Source organism: Rhipicephalus sanguineus, chromosome 2 (genome assembly GCF_013339695.2).
Source record: "Rhipicephalus sanguineus isolate Rsan-2018 chromosome 2, BIME_Rsan_1.4, whole genome shotgun sequence".
In the NCBI taxonomy this organism is placed as follows: Eukaryota; Metazoa; Arthropoda; class Arachnida; order Ixodida; family Ixodidae; genus Rhipicephalus; species Rhipicephalus sanguineus.
The window spans coordinates 134369505-134390518 of NC_051177.1; the positions used below are offsets into that span (position 1 = coordinate 134369505).

The 21014-nt window shown below is 46.4% G+C and overlaps 1 protein-coding gene across 3 annotated transcripts in view; it reads right to left on the reverse strand.

Annotated features, from left to right (window-relative positions):
* The window catches only part of LOC119383684 (uncharacterized), a 111407-nt gene extending 90394 nt beyond the window's left edge, over window positions 1-21013 (reverse strand). The window contains exon 1 of one of the 3 annotated variants that reach the window (XM_049412619.1): window positions 20922-21013. The gene's annotated coding sequence lies outside the window, so the exon portion shown is untranslated. Of the gene's footprint in view, window positions 1-17136; window positions 17214-20921 lie in introns of those variants that run through there. The other 2 variants (XM_037651960.2, XM_049412620.1) reach the window with 2 other exon arrangements.
* Window position 21014: the final 1 nt, after the last annotated feature.

Sequence of the window (21014 nt, forward strand, 5' to 3'; positions counted from 1 at the left end):
ATTTATTCGCGTTTTTCTCAACACTTTTTTAACGAGTAGTGAAGGCCCACAATTAAAAACATAAAATGAGCTTCGATACTCTAATTGTCTGTGTATGGTTCATTTTTTAAATATTTTAGTTTAAGCAAATGAAACAAAGTATTCTTCCGTATAGCATGACATTTTTTAAAGACCTTAGCTCTTTCGCAACCGAAAGAAAACAAGAAAAACGTGCTAAAATCACCGAAAAACGTTTTTCGCTCAAATTTTAGAGCACATTTTTTAAAATAAAACTGCTCCATTCTACCAATTCAATAGCGCTCTTTTATTTCACTAACCACTTGGAAAAAAATTACTCGATGGCGGCTTCCCGACATGGCAATACGATGAAAGACCGCAATAAAATGAGAGACGAGAGAAAAATGCGTCATAAATCGGCAAGTGTGTCCATATAGCGTCAAGAAACACAAGTATGGTGAGTACAGTCATCACAGGTTCCATGTGGGACCAATTCTTGTTGTAATCATCATCGGTCAGTCTGTTAGAAACTCTCACGACGACTATATTCCTGATGTTCACGAAAGTGTTAATTCTCATGCGCAAGATTTATGACGAATTTTATTACCGGACTGTAAGAATCTATATATACACGAAAAATTTGGAATTCTTAGGTTTAGTAGGAGCAATATCACGACGCTGACACCATCCCAACGGTGAAGGAATTTCTACAATGATGACTGCAATCTAGGTTTCACAAAGCTATAAATGATTTGGGTGCAATAGCGATGTCATAATTTTGTCGTTATGCGGGCCGTTATCCCGCAGTACAATCATGGTTAGCATAGTTACTATGTTGCCAGGTTTATATAGAAAACTAATGCGCCACTGAACGAAATTTGGATGATGGCGCCTGGGAGCAGAATATTGTAAAGAATAAAGACAACTAATCTAAGGTACACAAGTACACATCTTTTCCTTTGAGCACTACGTGCGGTGCTATGTCCGGTCTGCAGGAAGAAACGCCGCAGCGGCTGTCTTGACATTTATTCCGTACAAAAAATAAAGGGTACATATGACGGTTTCCTTGTGCACAGATGGAAATAATGAGACAAGCGACGAAGGGCACACGCAGAAGCAGGGCGACGCGCTGGTGAAGGTGAGATGCCACTTTCCACGGACAAGATACAGCTGCAACGACCCTTCATTCAAATTTCATCACTTCCTTGTCATGCGAAGTTCTGGCCAGGCATGACAGAATGGCCGCGTTCGCGCCTGCGCGCCAGGCGCAGTCTGTTTGCTTTTCGACATTAAGATTTGATGCAATAGCTGAAATTACATTCAACTTTCCTGATTTCTAAAAAGTGCGTAGTCTGTAAGTTAAGACGGCCGGCAACACCTGCAATTTTCTGCTCTAAAGTCGATAATAAAAATGTTAATGTACGAGTCCTCTTTATTTGGGCACTGCAATGTCATTTATGGGCGGTAAAAAATGTCCGTGTAACGTACACTATGAGATAAAAAAGAGTTAAAAGAGAGTCCCGACGCCTTAACACTAGGGGAGTGCGAATATTCGAGTTTCGAATTTGACTCGAATATTTCCTAATCGAATAATTTTATTCGACTTTGGAATAGATATTATTCGAAGTTTCGAGTGATTCGCCATCACGAATATCTACAATGCGACGAACGCCAATGATGCAGCTTGAGGTGGCTAAAAGAAACGCTAACGTCGTTACAGTAGGCTTTTCGTTAAATGTTCACCAATATCCTGGTTCAGAACCGAGTGCATGTTTTTTACAGGATAAAAAACGATTTTGGCCCATGAAAGTGTGAAAATCTCCCATTTGAAAATTAGTTCACGCTGTGCAGAGAGAGAGAGAGAGAGAGAGAATTTATTTACAGAAAGGCAGAGAGGTCGGCCTGAGCTATAGTTTGCTCTGGCCTGCTACTCTACACTGGGGAGGGGGGACAGGGGAACGAAAGAGTGATGAATGACGATGGTAAGGTAGGGAGATGAGAATATAGTTCGTGACGCTGGGGCAAATCTAAAGACGTGCATCCAGTCCAGTGGCTTGTAAGAAGGCTACGACTGCTTTTACGACCACACTTGTGCTGCTGACGTCAGGCCAAGGACCTAACACAACCTCATCGGTTAAAGGCCTACTATGATACTGCCCAATCGATGAGATCAGTTTTTGTCGTTCTCGTGCGTACGCTGGACAGGAGCAAAATATATGTTGAAGTGTCTCTGGTATCCGACAATGACCACAATCGGGACCTGTGTCACTGCAGCCGATCAAGTGGGCATAGCGTCTTGTGAATGCCACACCAAGACGAATGCGGTGGATGATGCATGTCATATTTCGCTTCAGCTTGTGAGGCATACGAAACTTCATTTCTGGGTCCCATTTATGAAGCCGCTTGTGCCGGCGTTCTGGTTTGTTCCAGTGCTCCGAAGTGTAGGTGCGCATTACTTGCCGAAGTAAGGCGTTAGTGTCTGCTCGCGAAAACGCAATGCACACTTCCGGGGCATTATGTAAAGCTGCTTTAGCTTCGGCGTCAGCCTTTTCATTCCCCATCACGCCACAGTGAGCAGGTATCCACTGGAATGCTACATGATGTCCATTTTTCATAGCATTGCCAAGAAGCTCAGCAATTTCTCTCGATAAGGTATAATACGGGCCTTGTATCATGATGCAATCGATGGTTTGGAGAGCAGATTTGGCATCACAGAATATCGTCCATCTTCGAGCGGGCTCTGCGGAAATGAATCGTATTGCTTCCCGAATAGCAACAAGTTCCGCAGCAGTCGAAGTGGTCTTGTGATCCAACTTGAAACTTCTAGCGACGGTCATTTGCGGAATGACAAAGGCTGCGGCGGAAGCACGTGAGGTGGTAGATCCATCAGTGTATACGTGTGCCGCACCGCCATACGTTGTATAAATGTGCAGGAGGGTAAGTTGCTTTAGGCCGATAGATGGTACCAGGGACTTCTTCGTAATCCCAGGTATCTGAAGCCTAACAAGCGGTCTAGGCAGAACCCGCGGAGGTGTCACAGGAATAGATGTTGGAGAGAATCTTGATGGCATAATGTTCTCGTGCCGCGATAGAGCTCTAGAATAACAGCAGTCTGGGTGGGTAACAGGGAGTGCTGATAGGGGATGTTGCCTGTGTCGGGTCAGCAAGCGAAGATGGAATCGAAGGGGCTCGCAGAGCTTATATACATCCATGGGACAAGCCCGAGCTTCGGCGATAGTACCATTGGTTGATGTTCACCGTGGCAGGCCCAAGCATGTGCGCAAACCTTGAGCTTGGATGCTTTCTAGCGTGCGCACACAACTAGGTTTCATGTTGGAGAGCACGGGCATGCTGTATCGTAAGTATCCTACGAATAAGGATTGGTACAGTTGTAGGAGAGCAGCCTCCGGCGGACCCCATCTTGCTCCTGCCAAGAACCGAACCACGTGGACAAAACTTTTCAGCTTTGTCTTCATAGCAGCGACGTGTTTAGACCACGATAGATTCCGGTCGATGATGACACCAAGGAATTTGTGTTGTGCTACCGTAGGAATCTCGGTCTCATTCACGATTATTGGGTACCTCGTCATTTGTTTGCGCGTAAATGCTAGCAGTGCGCATTTTTCAGTTGAGAGTGCGAGACCTTGACGTCGTAGGTACCTTGCTGTGATGGTAACTGCACGTTGCAGTCGGGCACGCAATTGAGGACGTGTAGCTCCAGACGCCCATATGCAGATGTCGTCAGCATATGTGCTAACCTTCACCGTGTCAGGAAGTTCAGCACCAAGTCCAATCGACGTGATCCTGAAGAGGGTCGGACTGAGAACACCCCCTTGGGGAACTCCGCGGATAATATTATAACGATCGGTATCTCCGTCGTTCGTCGACATATACACGGTACGGCCACTAAGGTAACTCACGATCCATGCATACATTCGGCCGCCGATGTCTAAATCCTCTAGCGCATCAAGGATGGCATAATGCAAGACATTGTCGTAGGCGCCCTTTATATCAAGAAAAACTGCGGCCACTAATCTGCGTCGACATCTTTCCTGCTCAACGTCGGAGACCAAGTTGATGACACCGTCAATGGCTGATCGGCCTCTCCTAAAGCCATTCATGAATTCAGGAAAGCAATTATTGCTCTCTAAGAGCCACTCTAACCTCGACAAGACCATCCTTTCCATCACTTTGCCAACGCAACTGGCTAAGGCGATCGGCCGGTAGGATGAGAGTTCCTTAGGGCACTTCCCCGGTTTAAGCAGCGCAACTATGCGACGGCACTTCCACTTCTCTGGAACATTTCCCGACTCCCAGGAGGTATTGTAGTAGGACAACAGGATCTGTCCTTTTACAATGCAAGAACTGGAAGCAGCAATCTCACTTTCCCTACGCTCATCGGCTCCAGGGCCGGACGGAATCACGTACGCTGCGCTCCGCCATCTTGATACAGACGCTGTGCAGTCGCCTGCCGCACCGCGCCACTCGTTCAGAAACTCCCATCGTTCCGACGCGCAGTTAAAACGCTGCTGTGAACGTGCGCCCAAAGAGTTTTGGGCCCGGAGCACCCACGGCAATCAACCACAATATTACCGTTGTCAGGTGAGCCATATTGCGTCACCACTAAAACAAAAAGAAGGCTAGCTACCGTACCCCCTTCTTTTAGCTGTTAGGAGATTGGGAGTGGCGCTGCTGACTCGAATGGCGGCTCTTTTATCAACGAGCTTGCGCGCACCATAAAAGCTGTAAACAAACAAACAAACCCTTCCAAACAAGCGCGTTATAAAGATGTCAGCACGCCGTAGCGTCCCTGATTATTTTCTTTGCTTCGCTGTAACAGGCGGTACGCGTTTAGTGTAAATATAATATGCGATATTCGATTCCACATTCGATATTTTGGCCACTATTCGGCACTATTCCATTCGAATTTGATCCGAGATGAACATTTCGCTATTCGCACACCCCTACCTAACTCCTTTCGCGTACCATGTGAGCCCTTTTTCAAGGTAGATAATGGAGTTAATTTTTCTGCAAGGGCCAGTATACCCCACTTATGATCCGCAAGTACACCTCCCTGTGCTGCATGTTCGTCCAACTAATGGCGGCAACCCGTCGCCCTTGAAGTGGAGAGGAGATACGAGTTGCACGTGCTGCGGTTTGTCTATTATGCGTGTGTATGGCAAGAGAGCTGAGTACATTTTCCACATTACAGCGCAATCAAACTGCACTTGAACATGCTGTTTTCACTAAATGACTAGCCGCCATTAGTTGTGACTGCACCACAGGAAAGCTAGCTTTACAATTATGTAAAGGGTCTATTGACTCTCGTGCAGTGTGTTTCGATTGGTTTCATTGTTGACGACGCCGCCGTATACGTCATATACATCACGTGACTGTTGTTCGGCACCGTTCATACACGCTGTGTGCTGTGGTAACGTGGCGCCGCGGCTCGCATTCGGCACGACGGCAGCGGGCATTATTACTGAGACGGTGCCTCCTCTCCCAGTCATCGCTGCCTCTTGGGGTGCGTCGCGCGTCTTGTAGTTGTATCTTCAAGGAAACGCACGCATCTTAGACGTCTTCAATTGCGGTCACGCCATATTGTACGAGGAGGCTCCGTGTTGGAAGTGATGCTTGGAGGGGATCGGACACGGACAACGTGAGTCTGTTGCCGGTGATTGTAATATTTTCGTATGCTTCGGATTAAACTAATTTCACTCTTCCTATGAGAGTCAAGGTATACACTATCACTAAGAGTGTTAACGTACCTGTTCAAAGGGAGTCGTATACGTCACAAGTCACCACTAACCGAAAAAAAAAAATCCGGCAGATTCCACGCACTGTGGGAATCGATGTAATGCGAAGCAGCCAGCAAAGACCTGCATACATCTCCTTGTTTTTCTCTGAGCCGAATGAAATCATTCATGTCATGACATCTAGTTCACCATATATCGCATGTTTGTCATGCACGCATGCATGCACAATCTGGTATATACCATGCTTATGAAACGTATATTCTGGTATATACAATGTATGACCCGTCATTTAAGTTCGTCACGCACTCGTGTCATGCCATACACGTCTTTGGTATATATTCAGTTAGCAAAACGGCCGGAAGCGCACCATGACAGTGTCATGTAAATCATAGTGCACATGACATGCATATAACGTGATTCGCATGTTAGGACCCATCATTTATCTTCGTCATACAGTCACATCGCGCAATACCAACTTTGGTGTATATCAAACGAGCGAAATGGCCGCGAGTGCCCCATGAGCGTGGCATGTAAGTCATGATATGCATGTCATGGTTTTCATGTTACCAGCTGTTATTCATGTTCTTCACACAGTCACATCGCGCAATACCAATTTTGGTGTATATCAATCTAGCGAAACGGCCACGAGTGCGCCATGAGCGTGGTATGTAAATCATGTACGTAGGTCATACATGTCATGATTTTTATGTTACCACCTCTCATTTACATTCGTCGTACAGACGCATCGCGCAATACCAATTTTGGTGTATATCAAGCTAGCGAAACGGCCGCGAATGCCCCGTGAGCGTGGTATGTAAATCATGACATGCATGTCATGATTTTCATGTTGCCAACTGTTATTCATGTTCTTCATAAAGTCACATCGCGCAATACCAATTTTGGTATATATAAATCTAGACAAACGGCCGCGAGCGCACCATGAGCGTGGTATGTAAATCATGTCGTACATGACTTGCATTTCATGATTTTCATGCTACCACCTGTTATTCATGTTCTTCATAGAGCCACATCGCGCAATACAAAATTTGGTGTGTAGCAATCTAGCGAAACAGCCGCGAGTGCGCCATGAACGTGGCATGTAAATCATGACATACATGGCATGCATGTCATGGTTCTCATGTTACCACCTGCTATTCATGTTCTTCATGCAGTCACATCGCGCAATACACATTTTGGTGTATAGCAATCTAGCAAAACAGCCGCGAGTGCACCATGAACGTGGCATGTAAATCATGTCGTACATGACATGCATGTCTTGATTTTCATGTTACCACGTGTCATTATGTTAGTCACACAGAAATGTCTCGTCATACCAGTTTTGGTATATACCAATTCATTTTAACGGCTGCTAGCGGCCCGAGACCATGTCATGTAAATCATGCTGCACATGATATGCGTGTCATGATTTCCACGTTAGGACCTGTCATTATGTTCGTCATGAACTTTCGGCACGCGATATCTAATTTGGTATATAAGAAATTAACGGAACGGCCGCAAGAGCCCCAAGGCCGTGGAATGTAAATCATGCTGTTCATAACATGCGTGTGATGATTTTCATGTTATGACCTGTCATTTATGTTTGTAATACGGTCATGTTATGCCGTACCAATTTTGGTATACATACGATTAACGAAAAAGCCAGGAGAACACAAAGTCGTAGGCGGCTAGATAGATAGATAGATAGATAGATAGATAGATAGATAGATAGATAGATAGATAGATAGATAGATAGATAGATAGATAGATAGATAGATAGATAGATAGATAGATAGATAGATAGATAGATAGATAGATAGATAGATAGATAGATAGATAGATAGATACGCTCAAAGTCGCAGAAGTTCGCTAAGAAATGCTTCGCAGTTAAAAGTCACATATACTATTTGTTTATTTTCTTAGATTGTAGCGTTCATGCAAATATATATCTACAGTCCGGCTTCAGTATAAATATTTGGCGTACTGTGGCGTGAAAAGTTAAATTAACTAAGAATATTTCATTTTCTTAGTGAAAGCCTTGTTAACGTCTTCTAGACGCTTACCTTGCACTATAAGTAAATTTTCACCAAAAACAATGTTGGTCGAATAAATTCAGGTATTTTTAAAGAAAACGTTGAACTGATGGCAACTGGTGTAAACCGCAATGAACAAGTCGTAGCAGAGAGTAGGTTACGTACCCACTTAACTTTCCAGGTTGAATGGCCAGGTGACAGGCTTGTTTTTCTCACCACTATTGTCGCATTATTGAGATCGAATTTAAAATTTCTTTGCCATATACTGCCATCTGTTTGAGGAGTAGCGACATGTATGTTGGCTAGAAGGTCGAAGGGACTTCGTATGCCCCGGGTTATCAGCCAAGTTAGAATATTTATACATGACTGACTTGCGAGTTCTTGCTCTGTCTTCTTCTGCGTTATGTTTTTATAACATGACATGTTCATATCGTATGTTCTGCCGACCATCGGATTCCTACAAATCAGAAAATAAGTTCACAGGCCTATCACACAGGTTTCGTGAAAAAGGATGTGCAGCATCTTTGTTTAAACAGGAATTATCTGTCACCATAAAGCTATGGGCCCATACTTTAACATTGATGTGTTTCGCGTATATTCCATATTAGCGAAAAACTCGGCACATCCCACGTCTTGTGGGAATTGGTATCATGCCAAGCAGTCAGCGAGCCGCTCTATCCTGCATGTTTTCGCTTTGAGCCAAGCGTTACGAGGTGGATCGACGTGCTTTTATACCTGTAGTATTTGCGTGCGCATCGTGGTTCTTACCCGGCACGTCGACAGCACTGGCGTTTATAGGTTAACTTATGGTGTGACGCAACGCCAGCAGTCACAGTACAGCACTTGAGTCTGTATTATTGAAACGAAGTGCACATTACGGTGCGATGATATCAATATCATACGTAGCTTTTGTTAGCGTATTCATCCGGGGTAGAGAGACGCTTGAATTTAGCTTCGTGAATTATAGCAATACAAATGCAATGTTTATTCGACTGGTATAAAAGCGGAGCCAGAACTGAAACCACATAAATTACACTGACCTGACGCCTGTATAATAGGAGTACGTGTGGAGCGTTCAATGCTTTGTTATAAAATTAGATAGCCAGCACTACAACCACAATTGACGTTGCACCGACATTATGCCTGCGTATGTTATTTTTTACAAAAAATGGGGGGACGCTTAAGCTTTGCTTTTAAGAGTTGAACGCGATAGCGATATCCTGCCCCTAGAGCATACGACGAACACTGCGAGTGTTTAACAGAATGCGCGCACTAATGTGTGTGCGAAATAAGCATTAGCTTGGAACAGACCGGCTTCAAAACTACCGGTAACTAGTATTCATGTTCCACTCAGCCTGTTCACTAGGATAAAATATGAGATAAATTGGATGCTTGGCCTAGATGGTATGAAAAATCTAAAAAAAATATTGGGGGACGGTTAAGCTTCGCCTTTAAGAGTTGAACGCGATAGCGATCACCTGCCCCTAGTGCGCACTTCGCACACTACGAGTGTTTAACAGAATGCGCGCACCAAGGTGTGTGCCTTATGTAATGGGTAGCATGCTTTTAACCAGGAACAATTATGCGCGAGAAACTTTTTCGAAGTTGCGATGCACCCACTACGTGGTCTTAAGGGAATACGCGCAGTAATGTGTGTGCCTTTTATAATGGGTGGCTGTCTTTAAACCACCAAGTCGTTATCATATTGACATGGTGTGACGCCCGATGGCAATGTACGCTTGTACCACGCAGTATTACTGCGATATTACATCTCGTACTGTGACACTTGTACACAGGACGCCAATTTTTGGGAAGCATGAAAGTTACTTTCAGTGCAGCTCCAAGCAGAGGCGTGGCTGTGTAGTAGAACACCTACTTGCCGCGCAGACAGCCTGGGTTCGATTCTCACTCCGACCCAACATTATTATTATTTATTTTATTTGCAGGTTTTTTTGATTTGTCGGTCACGGACAAGATGATGATTTTTCGCTCACAACCAACGGTGCCGACGCCGACGGCGGAATTTCTGCGATACGAGCTCTTTAACGCTATCGCGTTAATACTGTCTAGACCTAGCGCGGTTGTATGTTAGAATACCTGACTGCCACGCAGAATGCTTGGGATCGATTCTTACTGGGATCGTAATTTTTAACCTTTCTACTCGTCGGGTCAACGCGGCCGATGTCGGTTTTGCTTAACGCTCTCCAATTTATTAAGCAGTGTCTGTGCTCGCCGTTCCTAGGCAAATATAAACTGTGAATCACCTGTGGCGCATAGGCATGCACCGCGGCCCGTGGTAAACGGGTACGTGACACACGTGTCGATAGGAAAGAGTTTGACAACGTACTCGACAGGATTTCCACGTTGTTCATGCCATGCCCAGGACAGTTGTATTGGTCAAATCCTCTTATCCTCCCATACCAATTTGGGACTACACTAAGTTAAAGAGGCGATTACGAGAGCACCCAGACGTAGGCTGCTAGATAGATAGATAGATAGAAAGATAGATAGATACATAGATAGTAACTTTCAAAGTGCCATAGATTTGCTAACAAATGCTTGGCTTATTACGTAACCCAACTACCTGGAAAAGCTAGCAAGTCTACTTATTGATTTTGAAAACATGGGAGAAAATATGATCATTGAAATATGAAAAATACGATCTTTGAAAAATACATGATTGATCTCGACGGCCTCTCACAGACTTCGTTACTGCTATGTCATTTGTCTTTTTTTTTGCTTTCAGTCTTACTGTGCACGTTTTAATTTTGGCTCACCCCATTCCTCCGAGATGATATGCACCTTCGTTCATAACAAATTCTATGTTACAGCGAAGGTCTAATATATCTGATTTCATTACCTTATGCCGTTTCACATTTTAATTTTGGCAGTATGTTCCCAAGTCAGCCTTTGTACACGTCACAGGTAGATAGGAGCCTTGTTGCTCAATGCCAACATGTTAGCTACAGTAAACTATCAGGCACAATGGTTAACTACACAGCGGAATTTCGGTACGGGAGATAGAAGGCTACCCACATACAGGAGAAGCGCTAACTCGCAACAATATTTAGTGTGAAAAAAGCTTTCTAACATATATACCATGCACAGCCGCCCTGCGCATTGCCCATCAAACCGCACACAAAAATAATTGAACTGACGTTTCATTTTCCTGAATTCTTACAGGATCGGGAGTAGAGGCTAAAGGCTATTTAGCCTGAGATGGGGCATCTGCTCCCAAATACAGTTCTGGCACGCAGGTCACTGAGCACCTCAATCTGTGGCAGATAAATAAATATATCGCCTCAATGCAAATTAGAACGTCGGAAATAATTTTTGTTTCTCTTTCGCGCCGCGCCACAGACGTACCATTGACGCCATCACTTCCTTTCTTGTCGATATGATACGCTTCCGTAAATTCTCTGGCTAGCGGATTCACTTGGTCCAGAAAAGCTTTCATGGCCGGATGTAGCGCCTGCAGCCTGCTGGATTTCCCTCCTTGATTTTGACTGCGGTGTCCGAGACCGTCCTTGAGAAACTGAAGGGCAAGAAGATTGCTGAGCGTGTTGGTGGAACCAAAATGCCTGAAGACCTTTCGAAAGAAATGTCTCCTACGAGCACAAAGTGACCCAAAACTTGACCAAATGTGGCCTAAAGGTACAATGTACCCATTGTTTTCTCGGTGGTGCATAAAATGGCTGGGTTCTGTTCACGTATCTACGCACCACCGCGGAAATCGGCGCGCGCAAAGAAGCATGCAAGGCTGTACGTCACATGCGCAGCAGGCGTTGTCTCCGAGAGTCCGCTCACTTGTAGAATGCTCTATGTCGGATGAACTAGTCGATGCGTCAGTGATCGCGCACAGGGACAAGAGCACCCTGTTTTTCATAATGCATCATCAGTACCTATGTACTGTAAGTTCTGTGCCTGTGAGCCAAAGCTTATCATTATTCGAATTTTTAAGAAGAGTGCGAATTTGGTGGCTAGAGACCTTATGGAAGCGCATCACATGTTACCACTGCCACGTGTAACAACTGCCTTGAATGGCCGTGCCAGAATCTCTGGGAACATTCCAGATTGTTGTAGATTATTTTGTTAAGATTGCTTACATGGCAACAATAGTCAACATTATTCCATAGCTTGCACGACCACCACTGATAAGGCTGCAAAGTTCTATGCGTGATAAAGAAGAGATTGCGCGTCTCAGCGATGATCAGAATAGCGACGGCCGTCGCTCTGATCGCCGCTTTCAGTGCAAGATGTGTATTGCTTTAATTTGATTTTCATTTTCCCGCCCACAAGTCCGGCCAAATAAAGAGTTTCATCTTACACACCCCAGCTGCTTACTTCGTCACCGTCACGACTGGGTGACAATATTAAAATGAAAGAAAATAATTTTGGCAGTGATGATTTTGGGGTGCTGCGACAGAAATAAAAATAATTTTTAGACTTGATGCTCTAATGTGCATTGTGGCGATATATTGGTACTGATATTAACGACACCAGCCCAACCGGTACGGAAGGTAAAGTGCAGCTTCATTGTACTTTGCTCAATCCTTGAACACCAAATTCCATTCACGGCGCTGCTCATCAGGATGTGGAAGATTCGCTCGTTCACTACGAGTTGGTCGCCGTCCACAAGTGGGACAACGCAGACATGCTGCGGCACGTCCACCTGTTTGGTACGAGAACCGTGCATGTATCTTAACGTCATGGCAACAATTTGAACACCGGCTTCTTGAGACTTATGTCGGCCCTGATCATCGGGAGTGAGCTGAGCGCGATCTCCAATCGCGCATACAAATGCCAAACGAAGGCGTTGCAATGTACGTCGAGGACATTACGCGTCTTTTCCGACAAGCGGACCCCAGCATGTAGGAGCAGAAGGTGCGGCACCTCATGCGCAGGGTGAAAGGGCAGCTGTTCGGTTGGCGTGTGCGCTGTCCTTCCAAGACTCTGTCAGAATTTCTTTCTGAAGCCATGGCCATTGAGCGCACTCTTCGGCACCGGGCCTCATCTTACGAAGACACGTTAACGCTGCATCAGCTACAGATGACTTCGGAGTTTTCGGTGGCAACTGGAATTTCTTCCGAGAACTCATACGCTCTGCAATACGCTCAGAACTTCAGAAGCTCTCAGTACCCTCACCGCCCACTATCAGCGTTGTCCGAGATGAAGTCCAACATGCCCTAAGAGAATCGCTTTTATGAGAGAACCTCGACGACCGAGTGACTTCCTCTGGGTGTCGTATGCTAAAGCTTTGAGGCAACCAGTAACACCTGCATTGGCGCTTCACACCGCGGCCCCAGCCATGCTGCAGGTAGTCCAGGTATTGCAAAGACCGTCGACTGGCCCCGCGGGAATCAGACCTATGGCGTACACCAGATCGACATCCCCTCTACTTCCACTGTTGCGAAACTGGGCATGTATACCGACAGTGCATATACCGGGAGCTTGACCTAGGGGGATTTCCGGCGAACTCACCGCAACCTAGGCTTGGCCAGCGCCCCTGAAATCGAAGACTATGTTGCCCAGCAGCGCGGATCGTCGTCATCTCTGCACCAGCCACGCTCCCCATCACCGCGTTGGTTTTCCCCTAATTGCCGTACTATTCGAGCGTGGTGCAGGGTCAGTCACCCAGCCCACGCCGGGAAAACTAACCACAGTGACCTTTGGGGTTGAGGCCTACCAAACTGCACATGCTCAAGGCCCCCCATCGACGCTTACATGAACCGACGATCCACCGACGACGACGTCACCGGCTTATTCCGGAAAGGTTTCCTTTTACATTCCAGCACTGCTCGACGGACGGACAATCAGTGCTTTAGTGGATGAGGGTGCGGGCTCCTCTACAATAAGTGAAAAACTGGCCGCCCCTCTGAAGAAAGTGACGATGCCTTGGAACCGAACGCCAATTCTTACTCCTGGCGGGCACATCGTCAGACCGCTCGGCAATTGCACGGCACGAATATGGATTCGCAGTTGTACCTTTGTTGACAGCTTGAGCGTTCTACGACAGTGTTCTCGAGGCCTCACAATTGGAATAAACTTTCTCAGGGAACACGGTGCTATCATCGACATTCGGCAACGCCTCGTCATGCTCTCGACAAAGAGTGCCACAGCAGCGAACGACACAATCCATCATCGAGTATGTCTGCGTGTACTAGACGACGCTGTCCCGATACCACCGCGCGCAAGTGTCGTGATTCAAGTGGCGTGTGTTGGATTAGTACACGGCGAAGTGACTGCAGAAAGCAGTCGTCCTTAGTCCTTTCGCAAAATGTCTGCATAGCACTAAGTGTGGTTGACCTTCATGATGGCCACTGCGAGGTTCATGTCACATACTTCAGCTACGAGCACCCGCACCGTTTCTCTGGTGCTGTCATCGCGTACGCCGACCCAGTAGCCGACGTCACTGAGTGTATTGCTTCCGAGTCGATCAGTACTGCTGAACCACCTCTCCGCGGAGTCGACATAAGGCCCACGATTCCTGGCGAAAAGAAGCAAAGGCTGCGCGACATGTTGCTGGAGTTTCACACTTGCTTTGCACTAAGTCGAAGTTACTTCAGACATCAATTACGAAACACCCAACCATCACCTACGACGACGCTCAAATTATACGGTAGTAGCCTTACCGTGTTTCACCAACCAAACGACGTGCGATTCAAACGCAGGTGAAGAAAATGCTTCAAGACGGCGTAATACAGCTCCCAAGCAACCCATTGTCATCACCAGTCGTCCTTGCGAAGAAGAAGGATGGCACACTTCGGTTTTGTGTTGATTATAGGAAGCTGACTACAAGACAAAGAAAGACATTCACCCGTTGCCTAGGGTGTACGATTCTTTAGACAGGCTGAGGCGCGCAAGGTACTTTTCCTCAATCGACCCGCAAAGTGGCTATTGGAAAACAGAGGTCGATGAACGGGAGCGCGAAAAACCTGCTTTTGTAGCTCCGGACGGCCTTTACGAATTTCGAGTGCTCCCTTTTCGGCCTCTGTTCCGCTCCGCCACATTCCAGCGAATGATGGATACCGTTCTCGCTGGCCTCAAATGGAAAAGTTGCCTTGTCTACCTCGATGATGCCGCCGTTGTGTTTTCGGAAACGTTTGACGAGCACCTTCGTCGCCTTCTGAGTGTTCACGAAGCCACTCGATCGGCTGACCTCACTCTCAAGCCTGAGAAACGCCATTTCGGCTACGAAGATCTAAAGTTCCTTGCTGCGTCGTGATCGCTGCTGGTGGTCGGCCCGATCCCGAGAAGACTGCTAGGGTGGCTACTTTTCGAGACCCCGACGGACAAGAAAAGTGTTCGACGATTTCTGGGTGTGTATGCGTATTATCGCCAATTTATCGAATATTTCTCTAAGATTTTGGGGCCACTAATCAGACTTACGAGTCACGACACTCCATTTCTCTGGGCCGATGAACAAACGATTTCCTTTGCAGAACTGCAGCGTCGATTTCCGTCTCCTCCCGTATTTGGCTATTACGCTGAGGACGCTGACACAGAGGTACGCACTGACGCCAGCAACAACGGTCTCGGAGCTATCTTGGCGCAAACTCAAGATAGGGCACAAAGTGTTATCGCTTACGCGTGTAGCACTTTGCCAGGTGCCGAGATCAACCATTCAACGTCAGAGGAGGAGTGCCTCGCGGTAATATGGACTATTGCGAAGTTTAGGCCTTGTCTCTACGGGCGCAATTTTAAATTTGTGACTGATCATCACTCTTCATGCTGGTTGGCTAACTTCCTAGACGCTTCTGGCTGATTAGCACGATGGAGTCTTCGACTTCAGGAATTCAATGTGATTATCGTATACAAGTTGGTAAGAAAACATAAAGATGCCGACACGCTATCTCGAGCTCCTCTCGAATCTGAAAGTGCAGCCGCAGAAGACAACAGCGCCTTCCCAGATACTCTCAGCGGGGTGGACCTGATCGCTAAACAACGAACGGACGCTGTGTTGAGGCTCATCATCGATCATTTAGTGGGCGGCACTACGTCAATCCCTCGTCCTATTGCGTGAACGTTGCCTTCATTTTACTTATGAGAGGGCATATTATACGAAAGAAACACCGGTGTCAGCAGCAGATCTCATCTTCTAGTCGTGCCTGCAGATCTTCGCGGTGACATCATGTTAGCTTGCCACGAGGAGCCGACATCTGGTCATCTGGGTTACTCAAGGACTGTCGATCGGTCGCGACAGTTACATTACTGGCCTAACCTGGCTGCTTGCTTCAAGGGCTACGTGAAAAGATACCGCGACTGTCAGCGTCGCACGTCACCAGCCTTAAAGCCTGCACACCTCCGACAACCCATCGACCCACCGCGTGCGCCATTTCATCATGTTCGAATGAACCTACTTGGGAACATTCATTTGTCTTCGGAAAGAAGTGGATCATTATCGCAACTGCTTACTTGACGTTACGCTGAGACGAAGGCACTGCCACACGGGACATCATCCAAAGTCGCCCAGTTTTATGCATCACGTTGTGCTTCGTCACGGCACCCCGTCATTTATCATCACTGACTGAGGGACAGCGTTGACGGCAAAGCTCTTGAATGACATTCTCAAGCTCAGTTACACGAACCACCGGAAGACCACTGCATACCGCTCTCAGACTAACGGTTTGACAGAGAGGCTAAACAAAACGCTGGCGGACATGATCTCTATATACGTGTATGTGCAGCATAAAACGTGCTACGAAATCCTGCCGCACGTTTACGTAAAACACCGCAGCGCAAGGAACTACTCGATTCACATTATTCCGCCTTGTTTATGGTCGATATGTTCAATCTATGCTAGGGGCCATGATACTCTTAGGCACCCATCCCTGCATTGAGCGGCGTCACCGTCACCGTCGGTTGCGTAACCACGCGAACGAGTACATGCCACGAGAATTGGGCAAGCCGCACTACCATGTCCAATGCAAAAGGACTATGTGCCACAGGAATTGGGCTAGCAAAGAAGAAGACATGCGTTCACCGAAGGCGCTCTTTCTCCGTCACCGTACAGAAGAAACACATCGGGCGCTTCTGAAACAAGTACCAAGCCAATGCACCCGGCCTGAGGAACGACCAACAATAATTCAATGGTACAGTTCCGGGAACCCCACGGCGTCATGGACAAGGCACAGTACAGTTGGGTTCTATGAGCGTCCATCCTTCATTTAAACATGGATCTTCAGATAGTGCTGGACACGTATGCGTGCGCCGCTAACCGTAAACACCGTACGCAAGCGCCGTGGAATATGTGAAGGCCAACCGATGTGTGTCCGATCTGAACCGGGCAGTGCACGTATTCACGCTGTGGCTTATCAGGAGCACACCGCTACGAAAATGTGGAGACAACTCACTGAGTTACGTAATCCAATGTCCAATGAATCCGGAAGAAGTTACTTTTACGAACAGCGCTACAAGTTCCTCGAATTGTTCGTGTGGCTCAAACACGCCAGGTTTTCCAGTGCGTGAAGCTAGCGTTCTAGCAGTCACAGCCGGTGAATAAATGCCGTCGGTTGGCTGTCCTGCGACGCCGTCACGCGAAGCATGTCGCCTTGACAGCATAAAACATGTGTGCTGTATGTCCCAGACCCTTTGCAGGCAGAAAGGACAGTGCGCTTGCTTGTCGCAAGACCAGCTGTCGGTCGGCTTTCAAGACATCACGTGCCGCCAGGTTTACGCTCGCTCATACATCCGCAGGATCGAATTCAATAGACGTACCGATAGAAAAAACATGGTTGACCACTCCACCATAGCAATCGGTACATCAAGAAATGATACGTGTCTTCAGGGAAGTAGTTGGTTGTTTACTCTAATTTTATTGATGAGATCTTGTACAACGAACATTGCTAGCTGTTTCGCAGTAACCGTTTGATGTGCTGTACCGCGTTTCGCTTGAGGGCACATCTCCATCCCTACGGCTGGTGTCATAGATCGTGATTAAACAATTGTGGTAGCTGCAATAGTTAACATACACCCGGACACAACATACCACGAATCCCGCAAAAAGATGGGATCAAAGTGAACATAATATACACCGGTACTCGATGTGTTGTCATGGAAAGCGTCGTCGTTTAAGGGTCCATAAATACGAATAACAATGTGTGTCATGGTGAAAGTTGAATGCTTGAGAACGCCTAAAACGTCCGTAATATCAACAGCAGTTCTCTATTAATTCAGAAATTAAGGTAAATGTGTGGATGGATGGATGCTATGAGCGTCCCGTTTAAAACGGGCGGTGACATGTCTGTCACCAGGCTCGAAGAAAAAAAAAGAAACAAAAAGCTTTCTTGTTTAATGTTGGCCTAATACCTTATCTACATTGAATAAATTATGCTATTATACCAAAAAAAATATAAATTCACGGTCCATCTCTCTGCCTCTTAAGGCAGAATGACCTTTTTTTCCCACATTATTTATTTTTGTTCTTTATCTCTACTTTTCGCCACCAATACTCTAACCGTCTCTTACTTATTTCTATCGCGGACGTGTTCAGCTTTCCATTGTTGTCCCTGAAACCCAAGGCTTCATGTAGATTCGTGCCCACACGTATACCTGGGTGAATACTGCCACATTCAATCAGTACATATTCCATCGTTTCCTTAGTTCCCCCGCAGAATGTAAACTGTTCTTCTTCGTTACTGAATCTCGCTTTATAACTACGCGTTCTAAGGCAGCCCGACCTTGCTTCAAAAAGTAAAGCGCTTCCCCTTGAATTATCATAAAACTAGGGGTGTGCGAATATTCGGAAGTTTCGAATATTCGTCGAATATTACATTCTAAATATTCGTATTCGATTCGAAAATCGTGTATTTGAAAAGTTTCGAATATTCGATAACGTCGAATATTCGAAAAATTCGATTATGCGAGTTGATTATCATGCACAAAATAACTCGTCTTCCACATTTCTGCTGCTTTCGCACAGCTAAAACGTTGCCGAGAAGTGCGATAAACATCGTAAGTACACGGAGGCACCATATCTGCCTGCGACGAGCGCCCCAATACGTATGATTTATTGCTGGTGCATCTCCGACGCGCAGCGCTGTTGGCTATCATGTAACTGTACATTTTCAATATTATGCGGCCGTAACGTGCCGCACTACCACTCGTTTACTATGCGGGACCACTTCTAAAGAAAGACAGTGACCCATGTGACTGGTGGCGGACTGTAGGCACCTTCAGATACCCCAGTCTGGCAGAGTTTTGCCCCATGTACCTCCCTATACCAGCCACTTCTGTTCCAAGTGAGCGTGCCTTTTCAGTGGCAGGGGGGTTGTCTCTGTTCGAAGGGAGCGCCTGCTGCCTGATCATGTGGAGCAACTCATATTTCTTCATGATAACATCTAGTCATTACTTTAATTGTGACGTGATATTTGCTTGCGCTGTGATATGCATTGTGCTAGCCTGGACATTGTGTTCTGGATATATCAGTGTATGTTTTGTTGCCAGTCAGGCTGTTAATGTTTTTTTTTCAAATAGCAACATGTTAAATAAAATATTGTTACAGTGCAGGCATTTTTCGTTTGATATTCGATGTTCGATTCGATGTTCGAAGGTGGGTATTCGTATTCGATTCGTATTCGAAAAATTTGATATTCGCACACCCCTACATAAAACCTTTCCCTCCTTATTTCGTTTTTTTCCCTTTCGGTAGTTACTCAGGGCCGGCTTCTTTTCTATCGCTGTCATCCAATAAGTCCTAAATATTATGTCCTAAATGTAGGACATGATATGCGCCACCAGTGTGTCATTTTGGAATCAGTCCGATTACGTGAAGAGTCCTAAGTACAAGTAATCACTAGTGATCAAATTACTTATAATAATAACATAATATTCCGTACATTGCAAGAGGTAATATAATGCTGCTTGAGTTTTTCTGTTTCATTATTGGAAAAAAGTTGGTTAGCATGAAAACGTTGCGGGTGGTTTGAAAGTTTTGTTTGCACCGGGCTCCTCTCAGCTCGCGCGGTCGCGCCTCAGAGGTACTTTCATTATCGCGTACCAATGCGTGTCCTTTGCACGCTCGTGAAAGTCGCTATTGCGGAAAGTTCGACAAAATGCCGCGTCCCTGTTACATTGCATGAACGGTGTGCGACGCGTTAGCAACAGTAGCACCAGCAGAGAAACCGACATGACTTTCCAATTAGTGCCAGAAATAAACCCTACGCTGGAGTGGCTCATTGTCGTGCTTTTGCGACAGTGCGCTAAAGAACCATGAAATCTTCGCGTGTGCTCGCTCCACTTTCGTGCAGAGGATTACAAGGTCAACCGCAACTTGGACAAGGCTTGTATTGTGCCCTTCAGAGTAGAAACCTCAGCGTCGGCTGCCGGGAAGTAGAGGCCGGTAACGTTCTGCAAGGCAAACGTTACGTTAGGAAACCATTTCAGGGGGGAGACTTGAAGTGCGCTAACGCTCTGCGGATTAGTAAAGCATGATTTTCTTTCAAAATGACCATTTCCTTGGCACGAAACAAGCACTACGAGGTTTCTGGAAAGTTGTTTCAGCAATCACCGTCGACTGAACTTGCCTTTAGTGTCCTTTCGGGAGAGTAATTGCAAACTGTGCGGTCTCCAGCTATTTGGTAACCTACGCCTCCGCTCATGCATACAATGCCACGCAGCGCTTCAGGCACGCGAATGGCAGAGTGCGTGACTTGAGCCGTGAACGCGCAAAGCCGTTCCGCTTCACTCTGGCGTGACTCACACTGCGCCAAAGCCCTCTCTCCCGCGAGATTAGCCTATCGACACTGTTGCTTCTCTCCAGCAGTATTCTTAGCAGCAGTATTCTTTCGAACCCATCACACTCGGAGCTGTAGACGCTGGAGAAATGCCGTCTGTGCATGTGGAAGGTTCGCTACGCTGGAGACGAGGGGGAAAGCTTTGACAGAGCGCGAAACACCAAGCACTCAGCTGTGCTGTCCCAGAATCGAATCGCAACTGCGCCGCTTTGCGCCGAAAGGTACGGTTGGCGGGGCTAAGGCAGAGGAGCAGGAGGGGGGGGAGAAACTTTATTAAAACTTCAAATTTAAGCGCATATTGCAGTTCTAAATAAACACTTCCTCAGTTAACAAGGCGTGTTCCCTTTATTTTGTAGTTTTCAGCATGCATAAGCAAGTTAGAAACAGAATTCAAAAGTACTCACTCTTCAAGGTCAGCGTACAACCTCCAAAAGCTGTAATCCGCAGTGAGGCCCCAGTCTACAATGTTTTTCTGAGATTTATTCAGGCTTTCAATA